Below are 20,902 nucleotides of genomic sequence, written 5' to 3'. Positions count from 1 at the left end.
TGCAGACTCACTGACCCATAGGGCACTCTCCATTGCAGACTGTCACTGACCCATAGGGCACTCTCCATTGCAGACTCACTGACCCATAGGGCACACTCCATTGCAGACTGTCACTGACCCATAGGGCACTCTCCATTGCACACTCACTGACCCTTAGGGCACTCTCCATTGCAAACTCACTGACCCATAGGGCACGCTCCATTGCAGACTGTCACTGACCCATAGGGCACTCTCCATTGCAGACTCACTGACCCATAGGGCATTCTCCATTGCAGACTGTCACTGACCCATAGGGCACACTCCATTGCAGACTGTCACTGACCCATAGGGCACTCTCTATTGCAGACTGTCACTGACCCATAGGGCACTCTCCATTGCAGACTCACTGACACATAGGGCACTCTCCATTGCAGACTCACTGACTCATAGGGCACTCTCCATTGCAGACTGTCACTGACCCAAAGGGCACTCTCCATTGCAGACACACTAACCCTTAGGGCACTCTCCATTGCAGACTGTCACTGACCCATAGGGCACTCTCCATTGCAAACTGTCACTGACCCATAGGGCACTCTCCATTGCAGACTCACTGACCCATAGGGCACTCTCCATTGCAGACTGTCACTGACCCATAGGGCACTCTCCATTGCAGACACACTGACCCACAGGGCACTCTCCATTGCAGACTCACTGACCCATAGGGCACTCTCCATTGCAGACTGTCAGTGACCCACAGGGCACTCTCCATTGCAGACTCAATGACCCATAGGGCACTCTCCATTGCAAACTGTCACTTACCCATAGGGCACACTCCATTGCAGACTCACTGACCCATAGGGCACTCTCCATTGCAGATTGTCACTGACACATAGGGCACTCTCCATTGCAGACTCACTGACCCATAGGGCACTCTCCATTGCAAACTGTCACTGACCCATAGGGCACTCTCCATTGCAGACTCACTGACCCTTAGGGCACTCTCCATTGCAGACTGTCACTGACCCATAGGGCACACTCCATTGCAGACTGTCACTGACCCATAGGGCACTATCCATTGCAGACTGTCACTGACCCATAGGGCACATCCATTGCAGACTGTCACTGACCCATAGGGCACTCTCCATTGCAGACTCACTGACCCATAGGGCACTCTCCATTGCTGACTGTCACTGACACATAGGGCACTCTCCATTGCAGACTGTCACTGACCCATAGGGCACCCTCCCTTTTCAAACTGTCACTGACCCATAGGGCACACTCCATTGCAGACTCACTGACCCATAGGGCACTCTCCATTGCAGACTGTCACTGACCCATAGGGCACACTCCATTGCAGACTCACTGACCCATAGGGCACTCTCCATTGCAGACTGTCACTGACCCATAGGGCACTCTCCATTGCAGACTCCCTGACCCATAGGGCACTCTCCATTGCAGACTGTCACTGACCCATAGGGCACTCTCCATTGCAGACACACTGACCCACAGGGCACTCTCCATTGCAGACTCACTGACCCATAGGGCACTCTCCATTGCAGACTGTCACTGACCCACAGGGCACTCTCCATTGCAGACTCACTGACCCATAGGGCACTCTCCAGTGCAAACTGTCACTGACCCATAGGGCACTCTGCATTGCAGACTCACTGACCCTTAGGGCACTCTCCATTGCAGACTCACTGACCCATAGGGCACTCTCCATTGCAGACTGTCACTGACCCATAGGGCACTCTCCATTGCAGACTCACTGACCCATAGGGCACTCTCCATTGCTGACTGTCAGTGACCCACAGGGCACTCTCCATTGCAGACTCAATGACCCATAGGGCACTCTCCATTGCAAACTGTCACTTACCCATAGGGCACACTCCATTGCAGACTCACTCACCCATAGGGCACTCTCCATTGCAGACTGTCACTGACACATAGGGCACTCTCCATTGCAGACTCACTGACCCATAGGGCACTCTCCATTGCAAACTGTCACTGACCCATAGGGCACTCTCCATTGCAGACTCACTGACCCTTAGGGCACTCTCCATTGCAGACTGTCACTGACCCATAGGGCACACTCCATTGCAGACTGTCACTGACCCATAGGGCACTCTCCATTGCAGACTGTCACTGACCCATAGGGCACACTCCATTGCAGACTGTCACTGACCCATAGGGCACTCTCCATTGCAGACTCACTGACCCATTGGGCACTCTCCATTGCTGACTGTCACTGACCCATAGGGCACTCTCCATTGCAGACTGTCACTGACCCATAGGGCACTCTCCATTGCAGACTGTCACTGACCCATAGGGCACACTCCATTGCAGACTCACTGACCCATAGGGCACTCTCCATTGCAGACTGTCACTGACCCATAGGGCACACTCCATTGCAGACTCACTGACCCATGGGGCACTCTCCATTGCAGACTCACTGACCCATGGGGCACTCTCCATTGCAGACTGTCACTGACCCATAGGGCACTCTCCATTGCAGACTGTCACTGACCCATAGGGCAATCTCCATTGTAGACTCACTGACCCTTAGGGCACTCTCCATTGCAGACTGTCACTGACCCATAAGGCACTCTCCATTGCAGACTGTCACTGACCCATAGGGCACTCTCCATTGCAGACTCACTGACCCTTAGGGCACTCTCCATTGCAGACTCACTGACCCATAGGGCACTCTCCATTGCAGACTCACTGACCCATAGGGCACTCTCCATTGCAGTCTGTCACTGACCCATAGGGCACTCTCCATTGCAGACTCACTGACCCATAGGGCACTCTCCATTGCAGACTGTCACTGACCCATAGGGCGCACACAATTGCAGACTCTCACTGACCCATAGGGCACTCTCCATTGCAGACTGTCACTGACCCATAAGGCACTCTCCATTGCAGACTCACTGACCGATAGGGCACTCTCCATTGCAGACTGTCACTGACCCATAGGGCACTCTCCATTGCAGAATCACTGACCCATAGGGCACTCTCCATTGCAGACTGTGACTGACCCATAGGGCACTCTCCATTGCAGACTCACTGACCCATAGGGCACTCTCCATTGTCACTGACCCACAGGGCACTCTCCATTGCAGACTCTCTGACCCATAGGGCACTCTCCATTGCAAACTGTCACTGACCCATAGGGCACACTCCATTGCAGACTCAATGACCCATAGGGCACTCTCCATTGCAGACTCACAGACCCATAGGGCACTCTCCATTGCAGACTGTCACTGACCCATAGGGCACTCTCCATTGCAGACTCACTGACCCATAGGGCACTCTCCATTGCTGACTGTCAGTGACCCACAGGGCACTCTCCATTGCAGACTCAATGACCCATAGGGCACTCTCCATTGCAAACTGTCACTGACCCATAGGGCACTCTCCATTGCAGACTGTCACTGACCCATAGCGCACTCTCCATTGCAGAGTCACTGACCCATAGGGCACTCTGCATTGCACACTCACTGACCCATAGGGCACTCTCCATTGCAGACTGTCACTGACCCATAGGGCACTCTGCATTGCAGACTCACTGACCCTTAGGGCACTCTCCATTGCAGACTGTCACTGACCCATAGGGCACTCTCCATTGCAGACTCACTGACCCATAGGGCACTCTCCATTGCAGACTGTCACTGACCCATAGGGCACTATCCATTGCAGACTCACTGACCCACAGGGCACTCTCCATTGCAGACTCAATGACCCATAGGGCACTCTCCATTGCAAACTGTCACTTACCCATAGGGCACACTCCATTGCAGACTGTCGCTGACACATAGGGCACTCTCCATTGCAGACTCACTGACCCATAGGGCACTCTCCATTGCAAACTGTCACTGACCCATAGGGCACTCTCCATTGCAGACTCACTGACCCATAGGGCACTCTCCATTGCAGAATGTCACTGACCTGTAGTGCACTCTCCATTGCAGACTCACTGACCCATAGGGCACTCTCCATTGCTGACTGTCAGTGACCCACAGGGCACTCTCCATTGCAAACTCACAGACCTATAGGGCACTCTCCATTGCAGACTGTCACTGACCCATAGGGCACTCTCCATTGCAGACTCACTGACCCATAGGGCACTCTCCATTGCAGACTGTCACTGACCCATAGGGCACACACCATTGCAGACTGTCACTGACCCATAGGGCACTCTCCATTGCAGACTGTCACTGACCCATAGGGCACTCTCCATTGCAGACTCACTGACTCATAGGGCACTCTCCATTGCTGACTGTCACTGATTCATAGGGCACTCTCCATTGCAGACTGTAACTGACCCATAGGGCACTCTCCATTGCAGACACACTGACCCTTAGGGCACTCTCCATTGCAGACTGTCACTGACCCATAGGGCACTCTCCATTGCAGACTCACAGACCCATAAGGCACTCTCCATTGCAGACTGTCACTGACCCATAGGGCACTCTCCATTGCAGTCTCACTGACCCATAGGGCACTCTCCATTGCAGATTGTCACTGACCCATAGGGCACTCTGCATTGCAGACTCACTGACCCTTAGGGCAGTCTCCATTGCAGACTGTCACTGACCCATAGGGCACTCTCCATTGCAGACTCACTGACCCATAGGGCACTCTCCATTGCAGACTGTCACTGACCCATAGGGCACTCTCCATTGCAGACTCACTGACCCATAGGGCACTCTCCATTGCAGACTGTCAGTGACCCACAGGGCACTCTCCATTGCAGACTCAACGACCCATAGGGCACTCTCCATTGCAAACTGTCACTTACCCATAGGGCACACTCCATTGCAGACTCACTGACCCATAGGGCACTCTCCATTGCAGACTGTCGCTGACACATAGGGCACTCTCCATTGCAGACTCACTGACCCATAGGGCACTCTCCATTGCAAACTGTCACTGACCCATAGGGCACTCTCCATTGCAGACTCACTGACCCTTAGGGCACTCTCCATTGCAGACTCACTGACCCATAGGGCACTCTCCATTGCAGACTGTTACTGACCCATAGGGCACTCTCCATTGCAGACTGTCACTGACCCATAGGGCACTCTCTATTGCAGACTCACTGACGCATAGGGCACTCTCCATTGCAGACTGTCACTGACCCATAGGGCACTCTCCATTGCAGACTCACTGACCCATAGGGCACTCTCCATTGCAGTCTGTCACTGACCCATAGGGCACTCTCCATTGCAGACTCACTGACCCATAGGGCACTCTCCATTGCAGACTGTCACTTACCCATAGGGCACACTCCATTGCAGACTCACTGACCCATAGGGCACTCTCCATTGCAGACTCACTTACCCATAGGGCACTCTCCATTGCAAACTGTCACTGACCCATAGGGCACTCTCCATTGCAGACTCACTGACCCTTAGGGCACTCTCCATTGCAGACTCACTGACCCATTGGGCACTCTCCATTGCAGACTGTTACTGACCCATAGGGCACTCTCCATTGCAGACTGTCACTGACCCATAGGGCACTCGCTATTGCAGACTCACTGACCCATAGGGCACTCTCCATTGCAGACTCACTGACCCATTGGGCACTCTCCATTGCAGACTGTTACTGACTCATAGGGCACTCTCCATTGCAGACTCACTGACCCTTAGGGCACTCTCCATTGCAGACTGTCACTGACCCATAGGGCACACTCCATTGCAGACTGTCACTGACCCATAGGGCACTCTCCATTGCAGACTGTCACTGACCCATAGGGCACACTCCATTGCAGACTGTCACTGACCCATAGGGCACTCTCCATTGCAGACTCACTGACCCATTGGGCACTCTCCATTGCTGACTGTCACTGACCCATAGGGCACTCTCCATTGCAGACTGTCACTGACCCATAGGGCACACTCCATTGCAGACTCACTGACCCATAGGGCACTCTCCATTGCAGACTGTCACTGACCCATAGGGCACACTCCATTGCTGACTCACTGACCCATAGGGCACTCTCCATTGCAGACTCACTGACCCATAGGGCACTCTCCATTGCAGACTCAATGACCCTTAGGGCACTCTCCATTGCAGACTCACTGACCCATAGGGCACACTCCATTGTAGACTGTCACTGACCCATAGGGCACTCTCCATTGCAGACTGTCACTGACCCATAGGGCACTCTGCATTGCAGACTCACTGACCCATAGGGCACTCTCCATTGCAAACTGTCACTGACCCATAGGGCACACTCCATTGCAGACTCACTGACCCATAGGGCACTCTCCATTGCAGACTGTCACTGACCCATTGGGCTCTCTCCATTGCAGACTCATGAACCAAAGGGCACTCTCCATTGCAAACTGTCACTGTCCCATAGGGCACACTCCATTGCAGACTCACTGAACCTTAGGGCACTCTCCATTGCAGACTCACTGACCCATAGGGCACTCTCCATTGCAGACTGTCACTGACCCATAGGGCACTCTCCATTGCAGACTCACTGACCCATAGGGCACTCTCCATTGCAGACTGTCACTGACCCATAGGGCACTCTCCATTGCAGACTCACTGACCCATAGGGCACACTCCATTGCAGACTGTCACTGACCCATAGGGCACTCTCCATTGCACACTCACTGACCCTTAGGGCACTCTCCATTGCAAACTCACTGACCCATAGGGCACGCTCCATTGCAGACTGTCACTGACCCATAGGGCACTCTCCATTGCAGACTCACTGACCCATAGGGCATTCTCCATTGCAGACTGTCACTGACCCATAGGGCACACTCCATTGCAGACTGTCACTGACCCATAGGGCACTCTCTATTGCAGACTGTCACTGACCCATAGGGCACTCTCCATTGCAGACTCACTGACACATAGGGCACTCTCCATTGCAGACTCACTGACTCATAGGGCACTCTCCATTGCAGACTGTCACTGACCCAAAGGGCACTCTCCATTGCAGACACACTAACCCTTAGGGCACTCTCCATTGCAGACTGTCACTGACCCATAGGGCACTCTCCATTGCAAACTGTCACTGACCCATAGGGCACTCTCCATTGCAGACTCACTGACCCATAGGGCACTCTCCATTGCAGACTGTCACTGACCCATAGGGCACTCTCCATTGCAGACACACTGACCCACAGGGCACTCTCCATTGCAGACTCACTGACCCATAGGGCACTCTCCATTGCAGACTGTCAGTGACCCACAGGGCACTCTCCATTGCAGACTCAATGACCCATAGGGCACTCTCCATTGCAAACTGTCACTTACCCATAGGGCACACTCCATTGCAGACTCACTGACCCATAGGGCACTCTCCATTGCAGACTGTCACTGACACATAGGGCACTCTCCATTGCAGACTCACTGACCCATAGGGCACTCTCCATTGCAAACTGTCACTGACCCATAGGGCACTCTCCATTGCAGACTCACTGACCCTTAGGGCACTCTCCATTGCAGACTGTCACTGACCCATAGGGCACACTCCATTGCAGACTGTCACTGACCCATAGGGCACTATCCATTGCAGACTGTCACTGACCCATAGGGCACATCCATTGCAGACTGTCACTGACCCATAGGGCACTCTCCATTGCAGACTCACTGACCCATAGGGCACTCTCCATTGCTGACTGTCACTGACACATAGGGCACTCTCCATTGCAGACTGTCACTGACCCATAGGGCACCCTCCCTTTTCAAACTGTCACTGACCCATAGGGCACACTCCATTGCAGACTCACTGACCCATAGGGCACTCTCCATTGCAGACTGTCACTGACCCATAGGGCACACTCCATTGCAGACTCACTGACCCATAGGGCACTCTCCATTGCAGACTGTCACTGACCCATAGGGCACTCTCCATTGCAGACTCCCTGACCCATAGGGCACTCTCCATTGCAGACTGTCACTGACCCATAGGGCACTCTCCATTGCAGACACACTGACCCACAGGGCACTCTCCATTGCAGACTCACTGACCCATAGGGCACTCTCCATTGCAGACTGTCACTGACCCACAGGGCACTCTCCATTGCAGACTCACTGACCCATAGGGCACTCTCCAGTGCAAACTGTCACTGACCCATAGGGCACTCTGCATTGCAGACTCACTGACCCTTAGGGCACTCTCCATTGCAGACTCACTGACCCATAGGGCACTCTCCATTGCAGACTGTCACTGACCCATAGGGCACTCTCCATTGCAGACTCACTGACCCATAGGGCACTCTCCATTGCTGACTGTCAGTGACCCACAGGGCGCTCTCCATTGCAGACTCAATGACCCATAGGGCACTCTCCATTGCAAACTGTCACTTACCCATAGGGCACAGTCCATTGCAGACTCACTCACCCATAGGGCACTCTCCATTGCAGACTGTCACTGACACATAGGGCACTCTCCATTGCAGACTCACTGACCCATAGGGCACTCTCCATTGCAAACTGTCACTGACCCATAGGGCACTCTCCATTGCAGACTCACTGACCCTTAGGGCACTCTCCATTGCAGACTGTCACTGACCCATAGGGCACACTCCATTGCAGACTGTCACTGACCCATAGGGCACTCTCCATTGCAGACTGTCACTGACCCATAGGGCACACTCCATTGCAGACTGTCACTGACCCATAGGGCACTCTCCATTGCAGACTGTCACTGACCCATAGGGCACTCTCCATTGCAGACTGTCACTGACCCATAGGGCACTCTCCATTGCAGACTGTCACTGACCCATAGGGCACACTCCATTGCAGACTCACTGACCCATAGGGCACTCTCCATTGCAGACTGTCACTGACCCATAGGGCACACTCCATTGCAGACTCACTGACCCATGGGGCACTCTCCATTGCAGACTCACTGACCCATGGGGCACTCTCCATTGCAGACTGTCACTGACCCATAGGGCACTCTCCATTGCAGACTGTCACTGACCCATAGGGCAATCTCCATTGTAGACTCACTGACCCTTAGGGCACTCTCCATTGCAGACTGTCACTGACCCATAAGGCACTCTCCATTGCAGACTGTCACTGACCCATAGGGCACTCTCCATTGCAGACTCACTGACCCTTAGGGCACTCTCCATTGCAGACTCACTGACCCATAGGGCACTCTCCATTGCAGACTCACTGACCCATAGGGCACTCTCCATTGCAGTCTGTCACTGACCCATAGGGCACTCTCCATTGCAGACTCACTGACCCATAGGGCACTCTCCATTGCAGACTGTCACTGACCCATAGGGCGCACACAATTGCAGACTCTCACTGACCCATAGGGCACTCTCCATTGCAGACTGTCACTGACCCATAAGGCACTCTCCATTGCAGACTCACTGACCGATAGGGCACTCTCCATTGCAGACTGTCACTGACCCATAGGGCACTCTCCATTGCAGAATCACTGACCCATAGGGCACTCTCCATTGCAGACTGTGACTGACCCATAGGGCACTCTCCATTGCAGACTCACTGACCCATAGGGCACTCTCCATTGTCACTGACCCACAGGGCACTCTCCATTGCAGACTCTCTGACCCATAGGGCACTCTCCATTGCAAACTGTCACTGACCCATAGGGCACACTCCATTGCAGACTCAATGACCCATAGGGCACTCTCCATTGCAGACTCACTGACCCATAGGGCACTCTCCATTGCAGACTGTCACTGACCCATAGGGCACTCTCCATTGCAGACACACTGACCCACAGGGCACTCTCCATTGCAGACTCACTGACCCATAGGGCACTCTCCATTGCAGACTGTCAGTGACCCACAGGGCACTCTCCATTGCAGACTCAATGACCCATAGGGCACTCTCCATTGCAAACTGTCACTTACCCATAGGGCACACTCCATTGCAGACTCACTGACCCATAGGGCACTCTCCATTGCAGACTGTCACTGACACATAGGGCACTCTCCATTGCAGACTCACTGACCCATAGGGCACTCTCCATTGCAAACTGTCACTGACCCATAGGGCACTCTCCATTGCAGACTCACTGACCCTTAGGGCACTCTCCATTGCAGACTGTCACTGACCCATAGGGCACACTCCATTGCAGACTGTCACTGACCCATAGGGCACTATCCATTGCAGACTGTCACTGACCCATAGGGCACATCCATTGCAGACTGTCACTGACCCATAGGGCACTCTCCATTGCAGACTCACTGACCCATAGGGCACTCTCCATTGCTGACTGTCACTGACACATAGGGCACTCTCCATTGCAGACTGTCACTGACCCATAGGGCACCCTCCCTTTTCAAACTGTCACTGACCCATAGGGCACACTCCATTGCAGACTCACTGACCCATAGGGCACTCTCCATTGCAGACTGTCACTGACCCATAGGGCACACTCCATTGCAGACTCACTGACCCATAGGGCACTCTCCATTGCAGACTGTCACTGACCCATAGGGCACTCTCCATTGCAGACTCCCTGACCCATAGGGCACTCTCCATTGCAGACTGTCACTGACCCATAGGGCACTCTCCATTGCAGACACACTGACCCACAGGGCACTCTCCATTGCAGACTCACTGACCCATAGGGCACTCTCCATTGCAGACTGTCACTGACCCACAGGGCACTCTCCATTGCAGACTCACTGACCCATAGGGCACTCTCCAGTGCAAACTGTCACTGACCCATAGGGCACTCTGCATTGCAGACTCACTGACCCTTAGGGCACTCTCCATTGCAGACTCACTGACCCATAGGGCACTCTCCATTGCAGACTGTCACTGACCCATAGGGCACTCTCCATTGCAGACTCACTGACCCATAGGGCACTCTCCATTGCTGACTGTCAGTGACCCACAGGGCGCTCTCCATTGCAGACTCAATGACCCATAGGGCACTCTCCATTGCAAACTGTCACTTACCCATAGGGCACAGTCCATTGCAGACTCACTCACCCATAGGGCACTCTCCATTGCAGACTGTCACTGACACATAGGGCACTCTCCATTGCAGACTCACTGACCCATAGGGCACTCTCCATTGCAAACTGTCACTGACCCATAGGGCACTCTCCATTGCAGACTCACTGACCCTTAGGGCACTCTCCATTGCAGACTGTCACTGACCCATAGGGCACACTCCATTGCAGACTGTCACTGACCCATAGGGCACTCTCCATTGCAGACTGTCACTGACCCATAGGGCACACTCCATTGCAGACTGTCACTGACCCATAGGGCACTCTCCATTGCTGACTCACTGACCCATAGGGCACTCTCCATTGCAGACTGTCACTGACCCATAGGGCACACTCCATTGCAGACTCACTGACCCATTGGGCACTCTCCATTGCTGACTGTCACTGACCCATAGGGCACTCTCCATTGCAGACTGTCACTGACCCATAGGGCACTCTCCATTGCAGACTGTCACTGACCCATAGGGCACACTCCATTGCAGACTCACTGACCCATAGGGCACTCTCCATTGCAGACTGTCACTGACCCATAGGGCACACTCCATTGCAGACTCACTGACCCATGGGGCACTCTCCATTGCAGACTCACTGACCCATGGGGCACTCTCCATTGCAGACTGTCACTGACCCATAGGGCACTCTCCATTGCAGACTGTCACTGACCCATAGGGCAATCTCCATTGTAGACTCACTGACCCTTAGGGCACTCTCCATTGCAGACTGTCACTGACCCATAAGGCACTCTCCATTGCAGACTGTCACTGACCCATAGGGCACTCTCCATTGCAGACTCACTGACCCTTAGGGCACTCTCCATTGCAGACTCACTGACCCATAGGGCACTCTCCATTGCAGACTCACTGACCCATAGGGCACTCTCCATTGCAGTCTGTCACTGACCCATAGGGCACTCTCCATTGCAGACTCACTGACCCATAGGGCACTCTCCATTGCAGACTGTCACTGACCCATAGGGCGCACACAATTGCAGACTCTCACTGACCCATAGGGCACTCTCCATTGCAGACTGTCACTGACCCATAAGGCACTCTCCATTGCAGACTCACTGACCGATAGGGCACTCTCCATTGCAGACTGTCACTGACCCATAGGGCACTCTCCATTGCAGAATCACTGACCCATAGGGCACTCTCCATTGCAGACTGTGACTGACCCATAGGGCACTCTCCATTGCAGACTCACTGACCCATAGGGCACTCTCCATTGTCACTGACCCACAGGGCACTCTCCATTGCAGACTCTCTGACCCATAGGGCACTCTCCATTGCAAACTGTCACTGACCCATAGGGCACACTCCATTGCAGACTCAATGACCCATAGGGCACTCTCCATTGCAGACTCACTGACCCATAGGGCACTCTCCATTGCAGACTGTCACTGACCCATAGGGCACTCTCCATTGCAGACTCACTGACCCATAGGGCACTCTCCATTGCTGACTGTCAGTGACCCACAGGGCACTCTCCATTGCAGACTCAATGACCCATAGGGCACTCTCCATTGCAAACTGTCACTGACCCATAGGGCACTCTCCATTGCAGACTGTCACTGACCCATAGCGCACTCTCCATTGCAGAGTCACTGACCCATAGGGCACTCTGCATTGCACACTCACTGACCCATAGGGCACTCTCCATTGCAGACTGTCACTGACCCATAGGGCACTCTGCATTGCAGACTCACTGACCCTTAGGGCACTCTCCATTGCAGACTGTCACTGACCCATAGGGCACTCTCCATTGCAGACTCACTGACCCATAGGGCACTCTCCATTGCAGACTGTCACTGACCCATAGGGCACTATCCATTGCAGACTCACTGACCCACAGGGCACTCTCCATTGCAGACTCAATGACCCATAGGGCACTCTCCATTGCAAACTGTCACTTACCCATAGGGCACACTCCATTGCAGACTGTCGCTGACACATAGGGCACTCTCCATTGCAGACTCACTGACCCATAGGGCACTCTCCATTGCAAACTGTCACTGACCCATAGGGCACTCTCCATTGCAGACTCACTGACCCATAGGGCACTCTCCATTGCAGAATGTCACTGACCTGTAGTGCACTCTCCATTGCAGACTCACTGACCCATAGGGCACTCTCCATTGCTGACTGTCAGTGACCCACAGGGCACTCTCCATTGCAAACTCACAGACCTATAGGGCACTCTCCATTGCAGACTGTCACTGACCCATAGGGCACTCTCCATTGCAGACTCACTGACCCATGGGGCACTCTCCATTGCAGACTGTCACTGACCCATAGGGCACTCTCCATTGCAGACTGTCACTGTCCCATAAGGCACTCTCCATTGCAGACTCACTGACCCATAGGTCACTCTCCATTGCAGATTGTCACTGACCCATAGGGCACTCTCCATTGCAGACTCACTGACCCATAGGGCACAGTCCATTGCAGACTCACTGACCCATAGGGCACTCTCCATTGCAGGCTGTCACTGACCCATAGGGCACACTCCAAAGCAGACTCACTGACCCATAGGGCACTCTCTATTGCAGACTGTCACTGACCCACGGGGCACTCTCCATTGCAGACTCACTGACCCATAGGGCACTCTCCATTGCAGACTGTCACTGACCCATAAGGCACTCTCCATTGCAGACTGTCACTGACCCATAGGGAACACTCCATTGCAGACTCACTGACCCATAGGGCACTCTCCATTGCAGACTGTCACTAACCCATAGGGCACTCTCCATTGCAGACTCAATGACCCATAGGGCACTCTCCATTGCTGACTGTCACTGACCCACAGGGCACTCTGCATTGCAGACTCACTGACCCTTAGGGCAGTCTCCATTGCAGACTGTCACTGACCCATAGGGCACTCTCCATTGCAGACTCACTGACCCATAGGGCACTCTCCATTGCAGACTCTCACTGACCCATAGGGCACTCTCCATTGCAGACTCACTGACCCATAGGGCACTCTCCATTGCAGACTGTCAGTGACCCACAGGGCACTCTCCATTGCAGACTCAACGACCCATAGGGCACTCTCCATTGCAAACTGTCACTTACCCATAGGGCACACTCCATTGCAGACTCACTGACCCATAGGGCACTCTCCATTGCAGACTGTCGCTGACACATAGGGCACACTCCATTGCAGACTCACTGACCCATAGGGCACTCTCCATTGCAAACTGTCACTGACCCATAGGGCACTCTCCATTGCAGACTCACTGACCCTTAGGGCACTCTCCATTGCAGACTCACTGACCCATAGGGCACTCTCCATTGCAGACTGTTACTGACCCATAGGGCACTCTCCATTGCAGACTGTCACTGACCCATAGGGCACTCTCTATTGCAGACTCACTGACGCATAGGGCACTCTCCATTGCAGACTGTCACTGACCCATAGGGCACTCTCCATTGCAGACTCACTGACCCATAGGGCACTCTCCATTGCAGTCTGTCACTGACCCATAGGGCACTCTCCATTGCAGACTCACTGACCCATAGGGCACTCTCCATTGCAGACTGTCACTTACCCATAGGGCACACTCCATTGCAGACTCACTGACCCATAGGGCACTCTCCATTGCAGACTCACTTACCCATAGGGCACTCTCCATTGCAAACTGTCACTGACCCATAGGGCACTCTCCATTGCAGACTCACTGACCCTTAGGGCACTCTCCATTGCAGACTCACTGACCCATTGGGCACTCTCCATTGCAGACTGTTACTGACCCATAGGGCACTCTCCATTGCAGACTGTCACTGACCCATAGGGCACTCTCCATTGCAGACTCACTGACCCATAGGGCACTCTCCATTGCAGTCTGTCACTGACCCATAGGGCACTCTCCATTGCAGACTCACTGACCCATAGGGCACTCTCCATTGCAGACTGTCACTTACCCATAGGGCACACTCCATTGCAGACTCACTGACCCATAGGGCACTCTCCATTGCAGACTCACTTACCCATAGGGCACTCTCCATTGCAAACTGTCACTGACCCATAGGGCACTCTCCATTGCAGACTCACTGACCCATTGGGCACTCTCCATTGCAGACTGTTACTGACCCATAGGGCACTCTCCATTGCAGACTGTCACTGACCCATAGGGCACTCGCTATTGCAGACTCACTGACCCATAGGGCACTCTCCATTGCAGACTGTCACTGACCCATAGGGCACTCTCCATTGCAGACTCACTGACCCATAGGGCACTCTCCATTGCAGTCTGTCACTGACCCATAGGGCACTCTCTATTGCAGACTCACTGACCCATAGGGCACTCTCCATTGCAGACAGTCACTGACCCATAGGGCACTCTCCATTGCAGACTCACTGACCCATAGGGCACTCTCCATTGCAGACTCACTGACCCTTAGGGCACTCTCCATTGCAGACTCACTGACCCATAGGGCACTCTCCATTGCAGACTGTCACTGACCCATAGGGCACTCTCCATTGCAGACTCACTGACCCATAGGGCACTCTCCATTGCAGACTGTCACTGACCCATAGGGCACTCTCCATTGCAGACTGTCACTGACCCATAAGGCACTCTCCATTGCAGACTCACTGACCCATAGGGCACTCTCCATTGCAGACTCACTGACTCATAGGGCACTCTCCAATGCAGACTGTCACTGACCCATCGGGCACTCTCCATTGCAGACTGTCACTGACCCATAGGGCACTCTCCATTGCAGACTCACTGACCCTAAGGGCACTCTCCATTGCAGACTGTCACTGACCCATAGGGCACTCTCCATTGCAGACTCACAGACCCATAGGGCACTCTCCATTGCAGACTGTCACTGACCCATAGGGCACTCTCCATTGCAGACTGTCACTGACCCATAGGGCACTCTGCATTGCAGACTCACTGACCCATAGGGCACTCTCCATTGCAGACTGTCACTGACCCATAGGGCACTCTCCATTGCAGACACACTGACTCATAGGGCACTCTCCATTGCTGACTGTCACTGACCCACAGGGCACTCTCCATTGCAGACTCACTGACCCATAGGGCACTCTCCATTGCAGACTCACTGACCGATAGGGCACTCTCCATTGCAAACTGTCACTGACCCATAGGGCATTCTCCATTGCAGAATCACTGACCCATAGGGTACTCTCCATTGCAGACTGTGACTGACCCATAGGGCACTCTCCATTGCAGTCTCACTGACCCATAGGGCACTCTCCATTGCTGACTGTCACTGACCAACAGGGCACTCTCCATTGCAGACTCTCTGACCCATAGGGCACTCTCCATTGCAAACTGTCACTGACCCATAGGGCACACTCCATTGCAGACACACTGACCCATATGGCACTCTCCATTGCAGACTGTTACTGACCCATAGCGCACTCTCCATTGCAGACTCACTGAACCATAGGGCACTCTCCATTTCAGACTCACTGACCCATAGGGCACTCTCCATTGCAGACTCACTGAACCTTAGGTCACTCTCCATTGCAGACTCACTGACCCATAGGGCACTCTCCATTGCAGACTCACTGACCCATAGGGCACTCTCCATTGCAGACTGTCACTCACCCATAGGGCACTCTCCATTGCAGACTGTCACTGACCCATAGGGCACTCTCCATTGCAGACTCACTGACCCATAGGGCACTCTCCATTGCAGACTCACTGACCCGTAGGGCACTCTCCATTGCAGACTGTCACTGACCCATAGGGCACTCTCCATTGCAGACACACTGACCCATAGGGCACTCTCCATTGCAGACTCACTGACCCATAGGGCACTCTCCATTGCAAACTGTCACTGACCCATAGGGCACACTCCATTGCAGACTCACTGACCCATAGGGCACTCTCCATTGCAGAATCACTGACCCATAGGGCACTCTCCATTGCAGACTGTCACTGACCGTTAGGGCACACTCCATTGCAGACTGTCACTGACCCATAGGGCACTCTCCATTGCAGACTGTCACTGACCCATAGGGCACTCTCCATTGCAGACTCACTGACCCATAGGGCACTCTCCATTGCAGACTGTCACTGACCCATAGGGCACTCTCCATTGCAGACTCACTGACCCTTAGGGCACTCTCCATTGCAGACTGTCACTGACCTATAGGGCACTCTGCATTGCTGACTGTCACTGGCCCATAGGACACTCTCCATTGCAGACTCACTGACCCATAGGGCACTCTCCATTGCTGACTAACTGACCCATAGGGCACTCTCCATTGCAGACTCACTGACCCATAGGGCACACTCCATTGCAGACCCACTGACCCATAGGGCACTCTCCATTGCAGACTCACTGACCCATAGGGCACTCTCCATTGCAGACTCACTGACCCATAGGGCACTCTCCATTGCTGACTAACTGACCCATAGGGCACTCTCCATTGCAGACTCACTGACCCATAGGGCACACTCCATTGCAGACCCACTGACCCATAGGGCACTCTCCATTGCAGACTCACTGACCCATAGGGCACTCTCCATTGCAGACTCACTGACTCATAGGGCACTCTCCATTGCAGACTGTCACTGACCCATAGGGCACTCTCCATTGCAGACTCACTGACCCATAGGGCACTCTCCATTGCAGACTCACTGACCCTTAGGGCACTCTCCATTGCAGACTGTCACTGACCCATAGGGCACTCTCCATTGCAGACTCACTGACCCATAGGGCACTCTCCATTGCAGACTGTCACTGACCCATAGGGCACTCTCCATTGCTGAATCACTGACCCATTGGGCACTCTCCATTGCAGACTGTCACTGACCCATAGGGTACACTCCATTGCAGACTCACTGACCCATAGGGCACTCTCCATTGCAGACTGTCACTTACCCATAGGGCACTCGCCATTGCAGACTGACACTGACCCATAGGGCACTCTCCATTGCTGACTCACTGACCCATAAGGCACTCTCCATTGTCCTTTGAGACAGATGGATGCCATGTAGAGTTGTGGCCCTGTTATTGTGAGCAATCCTCCAAGTGCCTGGCCCTCCCTGCAAAAGATTGTACCCCAGTGATTTACCCTGAACTTATTGTTCCAACACAAAGACAGCTGTAGTATTCACAGACTTGTCTGAAGAGTCTCAGCAAGTGGAATAAGCTATTTAATGATAGTAAATATTTTTGTCTGCAACGCTCCTGCATCTTCTATCTATGATAAGTATGCAGATAAGTAAGCCCTGCTGTATTAATTTCAGTTGTAATATTTAGCATTGTTGACCTTTGTTCGCCTGGTTGTGGTACTTGATTTTTTGCATTGGCTTTGCAAAACTGTGCTTTCATTGCAACGTGTCACGAGCACTTTTCTACCATGTCCTTGCCCTCGTCGCCACCATCTGCTTTTTCAGTGGCATTGTCATTTCCATGCAATATTCTGAACTGTTCAATGCAAATGCAGTAGGCAAGACATGCTTGCCTTTGACAAATCCTATTGAATTTTTTGAAGAGGTTACTAAGAAAGTTGACGAGGCTAAAGCAGTGGATGTTGTCTATATGGACTTCAGTAAGGCCTTTGACAAGGTTCTGCACGGAAGGTTAGTTAGGAAGGTTTAATCGTTAAGTATTAATATTGAAGTAGTAAAATGGATTCAACAGTGACTGGATGTGAGATGCCAGAGAGTAGTGGTGGATAACTGTTAGTCAGGTTGGTGGACTGTGACTAGTGATGTGCCTTGGAGATCTGTACTGGGTCCAATGTTGTTTGTCATGTACATTAATGATCTGGATGATGGGGTGGTAAATTGGATTAGTAAGTATGCAGATGATACTAAGATAGGTGGCATTGTGGATAATGAAGTAGGTTTTCAAAGCTTGCAGAGAGATTTAGGCCAGTTAGAAGAGTGGGCTGAACGATGGCAGATGGAGTTTAATGCTGATGAGTGTGAGATGCTACATTGGTAGGACGAATCAAAATAGGACATACATGGTAAATGGTAGGGCATTGAGGAATGCAGTAGAACAGGGTGATCTTGGAATAATGGTGCATAGCTCCCTGAAGGTGGCATCTCATGTGGATAGCGTGGTGAGAAAGCTTTTGTGATAGATGAGGGGGATAGATGGAGTTGACGTGGATAGGCTTTTTCCATTGAGTGTTAGGGAGATTCAAACAAGAGGACATGAGTTGAGAGTTAGGGGGTAAAAGTTTAGGGGTAACATGAGGGGGAACTTTACTCAGAGAGTGGTAGCTGTATGGAACGAGCCATTAGAAGTGGTAGAGGCAGGTTTGATATTGTCATTTGAAAAAAAAATTGGATTTGTATATGGATAGGAAATGAATGGAGGGTTATGGGCTGAGTGCAGGTCGGTGGGACTAGGTGAGCGGAAGTGTTCGGCACGGACTGGAAGGGTTGAGATGGCCTGTTTTCGTGCTGTAATTGTTATGTTATATATGGACATCAAGCTTTCATTACTCACTTGTTCTGTTTGTGTTCTCTTATCCTTCCTCATTTGCTGAGGTGGCTTTCTCATCCACCAACCTCTGAGGTGCAAATTTGATGGATGTGGCAAAGAGCTCTCACAGTTAGACCTGCACAATTCCCACATTTGTCCTGGCCACATAATCACGTGCTCAATTTTGACTTGGTCAGACATTTTTCTAGGCTTGCATGACTGTGCATTTGAGATATGATGAGTTGGATTCTAAGTGAGAAAATGAGAGGAAAGAGAAAAGGAGAGCTATTTTCCTCTAAAGAAGCAACAGAATAAATGTTGGTGCCATCAAGAGTGCTAAAGTGTGAGAAGCAAACAAAATTTTTGTTACTGAAGCAGTTGGAACTCATTGATTCTGACAATCTCTTTTTCTTCCCTCTTAACTGCAGAAAATTGTATTCTTGATGGAGATGAAACATATGCTGTCCTAAACCATTTGATGAATGATGGAAAGAAGCTCTTCCTCAATACCAACAGTCCCTTCAACTTTGTGGACGTAATAATTTTCACCTACATGATCAGAGATTTTCTGAATGGCATATCTTCTCGTTAAATATGGGGCCCAGAACTGCTCATTATGAGCACTGGAGAGGATCCAGAGGAGGTGTACAAGAACGAAGGGGTAAATGTATGAGGAGTGCTTGATGGATATGGACCTGTGATCACTGGATTTTAGAAGAATGAGGGGAATCTCATTGAAACTTCCTGAATATTGAAAGGGACCCTGGGTGTCCTGGTGCATAAGTTACAAATGGCTATTGCACCATGCGGAAAGCAATTCGGAAAGCTAACAATGTTACTTTGATAGTAGGAGAACTGGAAAGTAAAGATGAAGATTATCATTTAGTTACTTATGAAATGAGAGAGACCACATCCAGAGTACTTGTGCTGTGCTGGTTCCTTTAGAAGGTGTAAATGCATGAGAAGGAGTTCACAGAAGGTTTACTAGACTAACATCTGGGATAGATGTAATACTTAAGGGAAAGTTGGACAGACTAGGCTTGTACCTTTAGAGTGAAGGTGACATGATTAAAATTTTTAAGGTTCAGAGGTCACGAGGTGCAGATGCTAGAATCTGAAGAAACACGATACTCGAGGAACTCTATACGAATCAGGAAGTATCTAGAAGAGAAATGGACATTGTTTTATCGGTTGAGACCCTTTACCGGGATTGAAAGATGAAGGGGAAATGACCAATATAAACTGAAGGAAGAACGGGGTGGAACAAGGAGCTGCGGCAGGGGCAGTGCAGAGAGGAGTAAATAAAAGTACAAAGTGGACAAATTGAACGGCCATTGTTGGGAGTGGGCCAGTGGGGAGAGTGTGAGTGACAGGCTTCGGCTCAAAGGAGGCTTTGGCTGAGGGTAACTTTCTGTTAACTTTCTCTTTTCTCTTACTGTGTCAGGGTACAATGCAGTTTAAATGACGTTATGTGTTCTTCATGCCCAGAGTCTCTCGGGGAACTACATTTGCATGGTGTAT

This window comes from Hemitrygon akajei, chromosome 13 (assembly GCF_048418815.1).
Source record: "Hemitrygon akajei chromosome 13, sHemAka1.3, whole genome shotgun sequence".
NCBI classification, from domain to species: Eukaryota; Metazoa; Chordata; class Chondrichthyes; order Myliobatiformes; family Dasyatidae; genus Hemitrygon; species Hemitrygon akajei.
This window is presented reverse-complemented; position numbering follows the sequence as displayed.